We start from the raw sequence: 15,315 nt of genomic DNA on the forward strand, positions 1-15,315 counted from the left end.
TCTGGGATAGTGGCATCGATATGTAATTACATGTAACACCACGTCTGGGACGTTGGCATTGTATGATATGTGTGTATGAGAAAGACCACGTTTAATACGTTGGCATTGATATGTGATTTCGGTATGTGTTTACGAGTAAGACCCTGTCTAGGACAGTGGCATCGATATGTAATTACATGTAAGACCACGTCTGGGATGTTGGCATTGTACGACATGTGTAACTCTCCGAGTATCCTATTTAATTTCGAATTATTCAACGAGCAATGTGATGTAAAGACTGAATACGAAATCAAATTAAAAGGTTCAGGTATGTGTTAGGTAATGCATGGAAATTACGGTAATTTTTGGTATTTGAACTGATGATATGAATTATGTTATAAAGTTTGTTATGTGTATATTGAATGCAAATCTATATTTGGCAAAATGATATAAGTACGTAATATTAAAGTGTAGAACATGTGTATACATATATGATTTTTTTTTGGTACGTGTGAATTGTATATGAATTCAGAAACGGTAGGTGAATATGTTTCTAATGACGATATGTGACATATATTATTATGAATGAAAGAAATGTATAAAAATGAATGTGTGTTACATGTGCTAGTTATAGGACCTTGTGATTCTATGATTCGAACATGAGAGACTTGGTTTTGAGATATATTATGTTGATTTGAAAATTGGATATGAAATAGATATCGAGACGATGGTGTTATGATGTACGGTTTGTATATATGTGAATTGGCTAGTGAAGCATGACATGTTTTGATTAATCATGTAATAATTATGTGCAAACTTGATTTATATGATTGAATTAAGGTATATATATTCATTGATAAATAAGATAAGAGAAGCTATTTAATGCGGTATATGAATTTACAAGTACAATGAATGTATATGTGATTGAGATTTGTTAAATTCGGCTTAGTAATATTGATTTATAAATATTGTAACACCCCAAACCCGGCCCAGACGTTATGGCCGGATCCGACGTGTCACATTGAATTTTTTAAGAAAACCCATGCCTCTTTCAACGTCCTTCTTAATGTTTTAAAAGATAGCCTTTGCTAAGTTAATAAAGTGAATGGAAGTTGTGCACCAGGTAGGTATCCGAAACAGAGGAGGTGAGCCATGAAGGCTACTTAAGTACCAAGCTCTTAATTAGATCCAATCCTAGACATGCCCACAACCATTGCCACACTTTGGTCCGAGGTTAGGTTTTGAGAAAAACGAGTTGGAATTCATTTAAGTAGATATTTTTGATAAACCAACTAATTGTATCGTTGCGTTATTTTGAAAACAATTATCATTTTGGAAACGCGCCCTAAGTCTAACCCATTTTGGATTGTTATCAGTAAAATATAGGGTATAAAATAAAATAATCCCAGAAAAATAATTAAAATGGCCTTATTACAACCCAAAACCAAATAATAATATTAATTCAGATAAAACTTATAAAAAAAAAATAAACCGGTTACTTCTTGCAATTAAAAGAAACAGAAACAGTAGTGTGGCCATCTCCGAGTCCTTCGCAGCTCCAAACCATCTAAGCTTAGGGATTACCTGCACAGTTAGAAACGGGGTGAGTTTACGAAAACTCAATGTGTAATCCCCAACAACAAACAAACAGTGAATAACATAGTGTCAGTACAATCTGGGCCAAAGCCTTATTCAGTAACAGTACAGTCTGGGCCTTAGCCCTTAAACAGTAGCAATATGGGCCTAAGCCCCAATTCAGTCTCGATATATACTGGGCCAAAGCCTTTTCATAAATCATATCACTGGGCCGAAGCCTTTTCATAAATCATATCATTGGCCGAAGCCTTTACTGTAAGCGGTATGGCCCATAGGCCCATTTCAATATCACATGTAATATCAATGAATGTATGCAAGCCCATTTGGGGAGACTACTCAACCCACCATCCGCTACTCTCCACTCGTACCAACCAACACACCATGTGGGGAATAACTCAACCCACCCAACCAAACTCTCCACTGGCAGCATAGCTGCTTTATCATATAACTGGAGGCCTAGCCTCTTTTAATAATTGGGGCAAAGCCCTTTTTGATAAACTAGGGCAAAGCTCGTTTCGGTAAACTGGGGCATAGCCCTTTTAGCACTTCCTCCATTTATAAAACCCAACCCATGCAACATGTCATGTATACAGAATGTCATGCCCATATTTGAATCAAACAATCACAGTCAAGTCATTCATATCACCAACATATATTCACAATCAAATCCATCCACCACACAGTCCAAGTCAGTCACTTGCCCACAAGGGCAAAACAGTCATTTTTCATATTATAAGGGTAATTTCGTAATTTTACCAAATATTAGGGTTTTCCATGTTCATTAACAATTATCAATATTTTTGAGTGTTTAAACAATGATCTTTAACCCACTTTATCAAATTTGGGCTTTTGGGCCCAAAACCCCTAATGGGCCCTACGAATGCTGATTTAGCCCACTAAGCCTGCTTAATCCAAATTTTACAACAGTACTAACCGTGTTAACATGCAACTTTTCCAGATTCCATTTTCTATCAGTTTTACCCAAATGGGCCCGAAAGCCCATTTGGCCCAATTCCTGCCCATTAAGGCCCAACTTACCATTGTGCACAAAATTGAGTTCTTACCCGTTCCATCGGTCCAAACACCAATCTTATCGTATTTATCGCATTTATACCCACACGCAACATTACAAGTTCCCGAAATGTCGGTATTTTAGCATTTTGGCTTCTCAGCAGATATTAATCTAAGCTACTACGAGGGTTAGTACACACCTGTTATGGGTTGAAGTTGAAACGTTTCCATAATCAATCACCTACGATAACCACCACCTGTCACTCAAACTTAACTAATCCAATATCAATATATGTAAATCCTAAGCACATCAGTCATACGGAACATAAGGGCATATTCGTCATTTTACCATACAAGGGTATTACGGTCACTTTACCCTCAGGGGCTTTACAGTCTTTTTACCTATTAGGGGTATTTTAGTCATTTCATCCTACAAGGGTGTTTTCGTAAATCTACAAACCAAGGGTATTTCAGTAATTTTATAAACCAATGGTATTTCTATAATTTTTAGAAAGTCAAGGGTATTTCTGTAATTTTGTAAATCAGGGGTATTTTGGTAAATTTTACAAATTGAGGGTATTTCGGTAATTTCACAAACTAGTGGTATTTTGGTAATTTTACAAACTAGGGGTATTTTGGTAATTTTGTAAACCAAGGGTATTTTAGTAATCTTGTAAATAGAGGGTAAAACGATAATTCTATAAATCGAGGGTAAAACGATAAATCTATAAATTAAGGGTAAAATGGTAATTCTATAAATCGAGGGTAAAACGGTAATTTTATAAATTGAGGGTAAAACGGTAATTCTGTAAATCGAGGGTACTTTGATAATTTTACAAATTGAGGACATTTTAGTAATTTGGTAAATTAAAATATTCTAAACAGGGATAACAATACGAATGAGCCTAAAGCCTATTCTCGGCCCAAATGGGCCCACACGCTCGTGTGGCCCTTTTAGCCCAAATCTAGCCACAAATATGAGATTTACCTAACCTAGTCCAATATTTACTACACAATCAAACAAACTTATCCAATTAGGCCCGTAGGCCCACATGGCCCTACGTAGCCATCCTACAGCTAGAGTAGTGAGAAATACACACCTGATAGGAGACTGGAGTTAATCCACACTCTGAGCACTCTTAGCCGACGCCCAACCCAAACGAGCATGCCATACAGCGAAAGGGATCAACCAAGAAAGGTACCTTTACTCTCCTCATGGTTCTCTCTATTTAAAGCCAGCTTCGCATCCACTCTTATGTTAGCTTCCCGATGTGGGATCCTTCCAACATCAGAGTTTAAATTCAACACCAACTCTTGTCGCCCCCTGTTAGTAAAATAAATGCTCTTTGATTGCCATGAGTTTCGAACCCTGAACCTCCTTGCCAACTCTATGACGCCACCTTACCACTTCACCATAGGCTCTTTTTGTGTCATATTTTATCCCCAATTAATTATAAGGTCTAAATGCCAAAGTCTAGGTTCCCTTAAAAAAAACAGAATAAATTGCAAGAGCCAAGGCTTGAACCCAGGCTCCCATACAACCTTAATGATGCCACAACCACTAGACTACAAGCTTTCTTGTGTCATTTATTTAACAAAATAATTTAAAAGGCCCTCATCCAAGCATCCAGGTTTTTTTTCACTTAATACCAAAATTTTTACTAAAGCCTAGGTTTGAACCCAAGATTTCTCCAACACTTCTAAGGGCCATTAACCACTAAAACAGACATTTAATTGTGTCATTTCATTGCACAATTAAATACCTATATATAACCTCCTTACGGACCCACACTCAAGGTTCAATACTTCTAGGCCCAAATTCGGGGTGTTACAAATATTTTTGAAATGATTTATTTGATTATGGCTTACTAAGCTTTTAAAGCTTACTCTGGGTGTTTTTTCTATGTTTATAGAGTTTCGGAGACTTGCTCGGGTTGGAAGTTGTAGGAGATCTCATCACACTATCCAGTTTTCGTTTCGGTAAATTAATGCTTTGAGGTTAGGTTATGTGGCATGTATAGGCTAATTTTGATATATTTGGTTTCAAAATTTGTGCATATATATATAGCCATGCTAAAATGGCTTCTTTAAGATGTTAATGTTGTGTGTATTTGATCAAGACTTAAGGTTATTATGGAAGTATGTTTTATGGTATATATATATGTGTGGTATTTGGTTATATGGTTTGGCATTAAGAAATGTTAATGAGCATGAATAATCAGCCATGAAAGTAGTTCATTTTGGAAAGTATGAAAAGTGTTATGTTTTGGCTTGATAATAAGGTAAATTGATATATATATTTGATTGAGTATTGGTTATGTCGATTCGGTTTGCGTCGGCAAAGTTTATACTTATATTATGCTTGAGTGGTTGTGTTTTTAAGTACGATTCATGATGGAAATTGATGACTATATTTTGAGTATGCTTGATGGCCACTTAAATAGACAGAAATGACATACTTGTTATGATATTAAGTTTGAGATAGTATGTTAGCTTTAAATGTGGTTGATGGAAATGTTATGACTTATTGAGGTTGAAATTGATGTCCGAATGGTTGTTTATTTGAATGGTTAGATATACGAGATTTAAACAAGATAATTTTGTACACTAAAAATGGATAAGTTTGAATTATTATTTGGGCTCAAATTGGTAAATTTTGCTATAGATAAGTGGGTATTATTTTTTGGTTGATTTGCTAGTCGTATAAATGGAAAATGAATTAATTGTGCATATATAAATTTTAATAAACTGTACAGCATATGAAATTTGATAGGTTTGGCTTGGAAATTGAGTTTATAATTAGTTATTAAGGTTATGGCAAAAAAAATGCAAATGAAATTATAATGTCTGAAGGCTATGCTCGTTCATTTTGCAGTATTTGATATTGATACATACTTGAATACCTAGTAAATGATATGAATGATATTTAGCTTATGAAATGGGTATGTACAAAGGGATGATGTGATATATGCACTTTTATTTGTAATGAAATATGCTTAACCATAATTTATGTATTCGATTACTATTAAGGTGGTGATCATATGGTTCGAATTTTGTAATCATGAAACATGTACAATTTGGTCTTGATATTTAATAGCTTGGTTTCAATTTTTTTAGTAAGCAAATGGTATGGAAAAGGTTAAATATTGAAACATAGTTTGTATTAGAGAATGTTGGATAAAGCATGATTGTGTGTTTGAATATGTGATTTAAATATATGAATTTGACTTGTATGAATAAGAGGTTGGTTATTATTTTATTTTTGAAAAACAACTTTTATAAAGGAGATTATATTACAAGGTGTATTATTTGTATTGCCTATCTGTTCTGAATTGTGTTTTGATAGGTAATTCTTCATAACCCTAATCTGGCGATGGATACGGGTTAGGGGTGTTACAGGTGCGGTTCATCTCAAGAGAGGTTGCGTACCTAGAATCCTATCAGGTGTGTAGACACTATCTCAACTATGGGAATCAGCAAAAGCCGGAATAAGTGAGCCATGACGCTACACGGGCGTCCACTTTCTCCTGTGGTGGTCCATGTGACGACACATGGGCGTATGATCGTTTAGGCTGGCCATGGGTGATTTCATGGGCCGAGGTTGTTGTGGGCCATTTTGTGCCTACCTAAATCATGTGGGCCCCACGGGCATGTAATAATAGATTGAATTACTTGTATTATCATTGATATGTGCGTATGCTATGTGGTAAATGATATATTTGGCACTATTTGCTTATGGATTACGTAATTGGTAATATGTTTGAATGAAATGTTATGATTTGATTCGTAAAGAATTTAAATTAGTTATATATGGTAATATTTGATTAATTTAAGAGTTTGAGCAAGTGTATGCATACGATTGTTTAGAATTTGTGTCTCATCCGGTAATACCTTGTAACCGGCGATGGATACGGGTTAGGGGTGTTACATAAAGTCCTTGAAATAGGTCTACGAGACCTTAATACATGCTTAAATGAGATTCAGGACTAAACCGATAACATTTACAAACTTTAGGAAACTTAAAAAAATTTCTTTGATTACAGGGTCATACGCCCGTGTGAACAAGCTGTGTGCCTCAAACGGCTATAAGACACGCCCATGTCACAAGCCGTGTGAAAATAGGGTATACATACTGACTTGCACCACACGGCCAGAAAGATGCCCATGTGCCATTGTCGTGGGAAAACTAGGGAGGTTACTGACTTGGGTCACACGGCCGCCCACACGCCCATGTGTTAGCCCGTGTGTCTCACACGAACAGTAGACATGCCCGTATGTCTAGGCCATGTCAAAACTATAGGGTATACTGCTTTAATTCGAAAGGGTACCCCAGAGGACACATGGCCGTGTAACATAGCCGTGTGTCGCACACGGCTAAGACACATGCCCATGTCTCTACCCCTGTGGACAAAAATAGGCCATTTGTAAAGCCAATTTGCCACCCTTATCTCAAGCATACAAATTAACCTAAATGGTACAATTTCATGACATTTATAAGCAACCAAAACCAGCCAATTTATACACGTATCATGCCATATATACACAATCATTTCAACTATTCAAGTCCACAACCAAAACATACAAAAAATCATTAAACTTGTTTAACTTCTAAATTCATTTCATCATCACTTTATCACCTATTTCATGCCACAAATCTTACCATTTCAACATCACATAATCAAGCCACAACACATAAGGTATTATATGCATCACATATATCACTTATCAATCACATAACTTAAGCCAACTTAAATGGATAAAAACAAACCAACATTTACATCATTGACAAGCCAAATCACATGGCTAACATCATAGCTCAAAACATATCAAAATGACTCTAACCTATACATGCCATATACCATATATACAAGCTTCAAAAGTACCAACAAATTATCGATAGTGTGACGACATTTCCCGACGATCCCCAAGTACAAGCTAGCTTTGATTATCTATAAAACATAGATAAATAACACACAGTAAGCTTTATAGCTTTGTAAGTTCGTAGTTATGCAATTCAATTTGTAAAATAATATAATTCATCCATTTGCACATTATCAAATCAACATTACATTAACCCAAACCTTATTTATGTCTCAAACATGATTAAATACCATTTCATTAAACTTTCTCAATGTAGTACTTGAATAAGTTTCGTACATACCCGTATCACCTCGTACTAACCTCTTTCTCAACTACAACATTCATTTATCTGTTGAACCATTAGGGATAGAAATTGGATACTCACACATCACAATCGATAAGAACCTATACATAGCCCGTAGCCAAATCAAGGTAACTTATCCCAAAGTACCTATACCATGGCCCGTAGCCAAATCAAGGTAGGTCCTCTCAAAATACCTATACATTGGCCCTAGCCAAATCAAGGTATTATTCGCGCCCGAAGTAACGATATCATGGCCCGAAGCCAATGCATTAACTTAATGTCATTACATTATCATTACCACTGTACTTAAGATTTAACCGGAAAATTTTGCTTATAGATTTTATCGTTGAACACTTCCGTATAGTAGTATTCACAATTCAAACATTATCCACAATCTCATAAACACATTTTATGAAATAACAAAGCATATAACATTCATTTATAACGAAATTAACATCTACGAACTTACCTCGGTCATAGAAACAACGAAACTAGTCGATTAATCGAGCACTTTGTTCTTGCATCGATCTAAACTAGTCGATTAATCGAGTACTTTTTTCTTGCCTCGATCTAAGTCCAAAATCCTCTTTTCTTGATCTCTGTGTATTCAAAATTATCTCATTTAATCACCTATTCATTCAATTTTATCCAAAAATATACATTTGGGCATTTTTGCACTTTAGCCCTAAAGTTTCACATTTCTTACAATTTAGTCCCTATTTCATAAATTCACAAAATTCACAAAATTCAATTTTAACCCATGCTTGGCCAAATTACCAAAGTGTCCCTAGAAACCCATATTTTTCATCTACTTCACATTTCAACCCCTCAATTTACACATTTCACAATTTAATCCTTAAATGACAATTTCACTAAAAATCACTTTATAAAACATGCTAATCTATCAAAAAATACTCATTTTCCATCATCAAACATTCAAGAACTCAAGCATTCATCAATGGAACTTTACAAAATCATCAAAAATTCTGAAAATTAAGACACAGGCTAGCTAGAACTCAAAGCAGCGATCATAAAAATATAGAAATCATCAACAACCGAGCTAAAATGAACTTACAATTAAGCTCCAAAGTGACCGAATTCTTCCAAGCCCTAAAATGGATTTTCTGCAAGCTTCATTCGTCTATGAAAAAGATGATAGCCATAATTTCTTTATTTTTTTATTTATTATATGTTAATTAAACTAATTACTAATATAACCTTAATAAAAAGTCACTAAAATTCATGATATTAAGCCCATTTATGTCCATTAACACTTCTAATGGTCTAATATCATCATAAGGACTTTTAATTTAATCAACTATATCAATTAATCACTTTAAACAAGTAGAATGAAACTTTTGTATTTTACGCGATTTAGTCCTTTAGTTAAATTAACCACTTAAACGACAAAATTAGCTCACAAAATTTTCACACATATATAGTCACATGCTATAAACATCAAAAGTAATATTCAAATAATTTTATGACCTCAGATTTGCGATTCTGGAACCACTGCTCCAATTTAGCTAAAATCGGGCTGTTACAACTCTCCCCCTTAGGGGTTTTCGTCCCCGAAAATCTTACCAGCGAATAAGTTTGGATATTGCTTTCTCATAATATCCTCGAGTTCCCACGTAGCTTTTTCAACCCCGTGTCGATGCCATAGACCTTTCGCCAATGCAATTTTCTTATTTCTCAACTCTTTAATCTCACGAGCTAGAATTCAGATCAGTTCTTCATTGTAAGATAAATTTCGATGGATTTCAACTTCAGTCGGGGAAATGACATGTTAAGGATCATATCGGTATCTTTGTAGCATTGATACATGAAATGCATTATGAATCTTTTCAACTCAGGTGGCAACGACAATCTATAAGCAACTAGTCCAACTCATTCGATAATCTCATACACCCCAATAAATCTCAGGCTCAATTTGCCTTTACGACCAAATCAAAGTATTTTCTTCCACGGAGATACTTTCAAAAACACTTTATCCCTGATTTGAAACTCAATATCTATTCGTTTCAAGCCTGCGTAAGATTCCTGACGATCTAACGCTCCTTTCAAACTATCACTGATCACTGTCACTTTTTCTTCAGTCTCTTTAATCAAATCAACCCCGTGAGTTTTATTCTCACTGAGCTCAGTCCAGTACAAAGGTGTTCGGCATTTGCAACCGTATAAAACTTCGTACGGTGCCATTTTTATACTCGATTAAAAGCTATTATTATACACAAATTCAATCAACGAAAAATATTTTTCTCATGTACCTTCGAACTCAAGAATACAACATCTCAACATATCCTCGAGTATCTGTATAACCTGTTCGGATTGACCATCCGTTTGTGGGTGAAAAGCAGTACTAAAGTGTAACTTTGTTCCCAGTGCATCTTGCAATTTCTTCCAGAATCTTGATGTGAACCACGGATCTCTATCTGAAACAATAGAAATAGGTACTCCATGTAATCTTACAACCCCGGAGATATACAACTCAGCTAACTTTTCAACTGAATTATCTATATGTACAACAATAAAATGAGTTGATTTCATCAATCGATCAACAACAACCTAGATTGCATCTTTCTTACTTAGAGATGAAGTAATCCCGACACAAAATCCATAGTCACTCTATCCCATTTCCACTCGGGAATCATAACCGGCTGTAATAAACTAGACGGTACCTGATGCTCAGCCTTGACTTGTTGACAAATTAAACATTTTGAAACAAATTCTGAGATATCACGTTTCATACCATGCCACCAATAGAGTTGTTTTAGATTGTTATATATTTTCGTACTTCCCGGATGCACAAATAACCGACTGCTATGAACTTTATTTAAAATCATCCGAATCAACTCTGAATTTCTTGAAACACAAATTTGAGCTCTGAATCTCAGACTATCATTAGCATCAATCTGAAATTCTAAATCAAGGTTCAAATCACACTGAGCTCATTTTGCTAACATTTCATTATCAACTTTCTGATCTTCGCAAATTTGTTGTATTAACAACGGTCTCACTTTTAACTCAACTAAAATCGAGCCATCATCAGACAAAGCTAATTGAGTATTCAATGCACGCAAAACAAACAAAGATTTTGGCTTAAAGCATTAGGAACAACATTTTCTTTTCCCAAATGGTAGTCAATTACTAGCTCGTAGTCCTTTAGCAATTCTAGCCATCTCCGCAGTCGCAAATTCAAATCTTTCTGAGTCATCAGATATTTTAAATTCTTGTGATCTGAATAAACATGACATTTCTCACCGAATAGATAATGGCACCAAATCTTCAATGCGAGTACAATAGCTGCCAATTTCAGATCGTGTGTTGGATAGTTCTTTTCATGTGGCTTTAACTGTCTCGAGGCATAAGTTATGGCTTTGGCTTCCTGCATTAAAACACAGTCCAAACCGTTCAGTGATGCATCACCATATATTACAAATTCTTTACCCAATTCTGGTTGTACTAACACCGGACCGTCGGTCAACAAAACTTTCAACTGATCAAAACTTTTCTGGCATTTTTCTGGCCACTCGAGCTTAACATCTTTCTGAAGTAGTCTCGTCATCGGAGTTCCAATCATAGAGAAACCCTTTACAAACCGTCTGCAATAACCAGTGAGTCCTAGAAAACTTCAAACTTTAGATACATTTCTCGGGGCTTCCAATCCATTATTGTAGAAATCTTGCTCAAATCGACTCGGATACCCGATGCTGACACAATATGCCCAAGAAAACCAACTTCACACAACCAAAATTCACACTTACTGAATTTTGCATATAATTGCTTATCTCGCAGAGTCTGTAATATAATTCTCAAATGTTTGGCATGCTCAGTTTCATCTCTCGAATAGATTAAAATATCATCTATAAACACAACAACAAATCGATCTTGATACGGTCTAAAAATCTGATTCATCAAGTCTATAAAGACAACAGGAGCATTCTTTAGCCCGAAAGGCATAACTAAAAATTCATAGTGACTATACCTCATTCTAAATGCAGTCTTCGGCACATCAGAGTCTTTAACCCACAACTGATAATAACCCGATCTCAAATCTATCTTTGAAAACACTATAACCCCTTTCAATTGATCAAACAAATCATCTATTCTGGGTAAAGGATATTTATTCTTGATCGTCACTTTGTTAAGCTGGTGATAATCTATACACATTCTCATTGTCATCTTTCTTTTTCACAAACAATACAAGAGCTGTAACACCCCGAACCCGAGACCGTCGCCGGAGTCGAACACGAGGTGTTAACAGACTTCAAACCACTTATTTGACATTTCCCAGACAAGCTGCCAATCTGCGTACTAGTCGCTTTAAAAATCATATCTTGAGTTCTGAAACTCGAAATCTAGTTCTGTAGATTTTCCCTGGAACTAGACTCATATACCTATATGGTAGAATTTTTGTAGAATTTTTGGTCGGGCCAATTAGTACAGTTTATTAGTTAAATTCTCCCCTATTACAGGGTACGACTACACTGACCTTCATGCATTACGATTTGGATAACTCCCTGCACAGAGCTTCAATACTGATGCCGTTTGTTTATATAGAAACTAGACTGAAATAGGAATCTATACATATATGGAATGACTCCTAATTATCTCTGGTTAATTTATAATGAATTTCCAAAGTCGGAACAGGGAACCCAGAAACCGTTCTGGCCCTGTCTCACGAGAACCTGAATATCTCTTAACATACTGTCCATATGATCGTTTCGTTACTTCTATATGAAAACAGACTCATCGATATTCGATTACATAATTTATTCACTATTTAATTCCATTCCTACTAATTTTTGTAATTTTTCAATCCCACGTCACTGCTGCTGCCAGCATCTGTTACTGAAGCAACTATGCCCATTTCGTGATTTCTCATTGATCTAACTAGTAATTCATCATACATATCACAAAATTATAATCATGACTAGCCATACCAAAGGCTAATCATTGTCAACATCTCCCTACTACACTATTGCCTTATCATGAATCTTAACACCAAAATTAATCAGCCATGACATATGGCATAAAAATCGAATTACCAAGACTTACGACCTAACGTTATAAAACCGAATCCAACCGAACATTTATGCCATTTTCGCATGGCTAAAAGTTTACATACCAAATTTCAAGAAAACATATTAGCCTATACATGCCGAAATGTTCTCCTAGACCGACTAAAAAGAAGATACCAAAAGTTGCTAGCCGGTGTGATGACTCGATGACGGCCCGGTCACGCAAAAAGAGACGAGTCCAAGAAACCTAAAATAGGTGACAAGGAAACACCGAGTGAGTATATAACTCAGTAAGTCATAAGCAATGCACTACCATCCATTAATAACATTATCACAAGAGGAAACAAAATGGAACGAGGCTAGTTACTCCATCCATACCGAACCATACCATAGTTCCTTAAACCTATCGGTTCAATCTCATACCAAGTCATGCATTCACATTCCATATACTAATCAATAGGATATTTGAGGCATTTTCATACATCATTTTATTTTCGTTACAATCATACGACTAAACGACCTTTCACCTATTCCACGATAAATCTTATGTACGTGACTTCAATTATAATTGTCACATAGGTTCAAACTTACCAAGCTCAACTTCAAATATAAACATAGCGCCTATTAGTCACGAACTCAAGGTACTTACCCGATCCGCTGTCCGTGATCAACTCAATAATGTCGCACACTTAGTGTCCATAGTGATTCAAAAGTATATATTAAGTCCGCACACTCAGTGCTATATAATCAACTCGCACACTTAGTGCTATATAATCAAACTCGCACACTTAGTGCTACATAATCAACTCGCACACTTAGTGCTGTACAATTTAAACCCGCACACTTAGCGCCAATCTCATGATCATAAATGTTTATACCCGCACACTTAGTGCCGAGATCAACAACTCAATACATCTCACCTCTTTTCTTTCATTCAACACTTTCATCGCCACATACATACATGTATATATATATATATTTATCATTCCATTCAGCATCATTACATAGACGTTATGACCATTTAAATTAATACAAACTATATGCTTAATGACTTACTTTATGTTGGGTAAAATAATTCCAAGTCGGCTACTCGATGACCTTCGATTTCCCCTTGTTGGACGCCTCTCCTTTAGGTTCTTGAGCTTAAATAAATAAATCAACTAGTTTAATTACCTTGCTAGTTATTTATATCCCATAACATTAATAGTTTCATATCAAAAGAAGCATACGGCAACATTTTATTTTTATTCACCTTATGCTTTTTACTAACTTTAAGCCATTCGGCTATTGATCACCTAAGATCCAATTACTAAAATTAACCCAATAAATATTTCAATAACACACATAAATATTATATACACGGCAACCACCCTTGTTAATTACTCATATATATTTTAATAATTTTCGTTTAATCTTACAACCATTCTTGTTCAAAACATTAGAACCTTAACTAATACTTATAAATTGTCTCAAGGCCGAATGCATTCTTACTTCCAAAGTAACATAGTCGATGATATATTTTATTTCAAGGTACATATTCATAAATCAAATTCAACCATATAAACCATATCACCCACTTGATCAATTATAGGAATTAAAGTTAATATCACAATGTGTACTCTATATGGCCATTATACTAATCAAATTAACATCATCTATATATTTACTCATATGGCCGAATATACATACCCCCATATAATATCATTTTCATTCCATTTAACACTTAATTTCCACCACATAAACACTTGGCCGAATAATCCTAAACTAGCAAAACTCCACATTTGTTCATACCATCTTTTAAATTCACATATATCTATTTAGGTAGCTCATATTTCCCTTTCTAATATTTCAATCCAAAATATCAAAACACCATCCTTTTAGCATTTATCCAATAATACCGTATGCACAATTTGTCACCAAAACTAAAGAAAAATCAACATATGGGTTACAATAAGAGCTTGACTACTACTAGATTCTCATAAAAATCAATAGAAATAACATGAACTCCTACCTTATTTAACCTCCAAGATAGCCGAATGCCCTAGACAAATTCCTTCCTCTTTCCCCTTTTGTTTCGGCTTTGCAAGAAGGTAAGGAAGATGAACACACTCTTTCTTTTTTTTTTCTCTTTTCTTTGTCTAGTTACGGCAAATGGAGGGGGGGATGGATGAGACAACTTTGTTTTCATCACCCCTCCCTTTTCATTACTTAATTACTAACCCTTTTATTTATTCTTTCTAACATAACACACTAAGCCAACATGTTTCCACCCATAGCATGGCCAGCCACTAGCTCAAATTTTGGTAATTGACATGCAAACCCATCATTTCATAACATGCATTAATAGGCCACTTCACATTTGCCTAGCACATTTCTAAATTTCTCACATAAGTCTATTTAAAAATCACTTACAATTAAAAATTCAAGCATGAAATTTCACACATGATATAATATAATAAGCATCAAATATGATGGCTAATATTAGTATGACTCGTTTGTGTCCCGAAACCATTCCCGACTAGGTCAATTTTGGCTTCACAA

At 35.2% G+C, this 15,315-nt stretch overlaps 1 pseudogene; it reads right to left on the bottom strand.

The window, feature by feature from the left end:
• The window catches only part of LOC121218245 (uncharacterized), a 35,715-nt pseudogene that overhangs the window by 19,621 nt on the left and 779 nt on the right, over positions 1-15,315 (bottom strand).

The sequence above is a fragment of the Gossypium hirsutum genome, chromosome A03 (genome assembly GCF_007990345.1).
Source record: "Gossypium hirsutum isolate 1008001.06 chromosome A03, Gossypium_hirsutum_v2.1, whole genome shotgun sequence".
Taxonomy (NCBI): domain Eukaryota; kingdom Viridiplantae; phylum Streptophyta; class Magnoliopsida; order Malvales; family Malvaceae; genus Gossypium; species Gossypium hirsutum.